This window comes from Olea europaea, chromosome 1 (genome assembly GCF_002742605.1).
Source record: "Olea europaea var. sylvestris chromosome 1, O_europaea_v1, whole genome shotgun sequence".
NCBI lineage: Eukaryota > Viridiplantae > Streptophyta > Magnoliopsida > Lamiales > Oleaceae > Olea > Olea europaea.
In genome coordinates this window covers 9,969,112-9,970,748 of record NC_036237.1, presented here as the reverse complement: position 1 = coordinate 9,970,748, position 1,637 = coordinate 9,969,112, and the positions used below count along the sequence as shown (strand labels likewise).

Below are 1,637 nucleotides of genomic sequence, written 5' to 3'. Positions count from 1 at the left end.
GGGGACTCAATACACTGTTCACAACTCTCAACTTCTGTGTAAATGGAAGAAACAATTGCACTATAATCAAATAAACAAATCCCTAAAGATTTTATAGATTGTGACAAATAAGGTTTGATTATGTCAGCACAATTCTCAAAAAGTCTTTCCACTACATTAAATGCAATAGGAAAAACCTCCTGTAGTTTTTCCAATACATTTTGTAAACTTTCCAAAAGAAGGGTAATCAGTGCAGAGAGATGTTGTCACTTTCCTCTAATATAAGGGTCATAATAGTCACTATGAGCGTGACGATATTCCCTAGATGAGTTTCTCTTAAAGATAAAACAAGTTTAATTCAAACATGATGATGTAGTATCTCATATTAGCCATAGTATCTAATGTTCTAACTCCCTCAGCATATAAGTTGGTAGATGTGTTAGTAAGAGATGCAAACAATGATATACTTAGTGGAAAAATATTATGCATTGTCTCATCACTATAAGGGGTATCGAGTGCCGTAATACGAAATACTTCACAAAGGCAAGAAGCAACTGCTACTTTTATAACAAAATTTGGATGTTTTAAAAGCATATTGGAGACCAATGCTCTAATACCAAATTGACGTCGGATGTGTAGGAACAATTATAAGAGAAGGGGAAAGATGAGAGGAGGAGAAAGGAGGGAAAAATAGAAGAAGAAGGAAGAGAATAGAGAGAAATAGGGGGAGATTATCAATTCATTTCATCTAATCAAGTTGTTCTATTACAACGCAAAAGACCCCTTTATATATGGTTTAATTTAGACCAAATTAAAGTAGGAAATTATTATAGAATCAACGAAATCAAAACACTTATTATGTTTCCTAGAATAAATGTCAAAATTGGGCATCAATTAGTGACAGTTTTTTATCTTAATAAAAAACCCACAGGTGAAGACCAAGATTACCAAAAAGACTGCGCTTCCGAGCGCTTGCTTTTTGCATGATAATGTTGTATACTAATTCTAGAAATACAATCCAGGTGCCAGGGGAAAAAATTCAAACGTGTAATCAGAGACTAGCTGAGAGTGAACATGCAAACGTTGACAAGGAAATAGTAGATCTACCTCATTTAAAAGCTCAAAATCTGAAAGCAGCTTTGCTGTCAAACCGTATTCCTGTATTATTTAAACAAAACCTTATAAAGTAAAAGAATTAAACTGATATCTTAGAAAATGTTTCTATATTATTTTAGTTATACCTTCCCAAGTTCACTCTCCTTCCCAAGAAACTCTGAAATGGAATGCATGCAATCTGGCAGCAAATTACATCCAACATCTAAGATCCAAGTGACATTCATCTTCACTAGGGTGTGATGCACGAGGATAATCATCTAATCCAGAAGAAAGCGTCTGGAGATGACAAAATACTATTATGGGGATTTTGACTTATAAATCCATATATAACTGACACTGCATGGACAGTTGAAACAGAGGGCTAAAAGATTCTAATATTGAAATTTAGATGAGGTCGATAATAGCTATAATTCGAGGATCATATATGATAGGCACTAAAATTATGGTACTATTATAATGATGAAACCAAGTTTGATCTTTTCTCGAACTCTATTATATATATATATATTCCCCCCCCCCCCCCCCCCACCCCGCCCCCCACA

The 1,637-nt window shown here is 34.5% G+C and overlaps 1 protein-coding gene across 1 annotated transcript in view; it reads right to left on the bottom strand.

The window, feature by feature from the left end:
* LOC111393410 (mannosyl-oligosaccharide glucosidase GCS1-like) overlaps positions 1 to 1,637 on the bottom strand; it is an 11,152-nt gene that overhangs the window by 3,249 nt on the left and 6,266 nt on the right. The gene's annotated exons all lie outside the window — the stretch shown is intronic.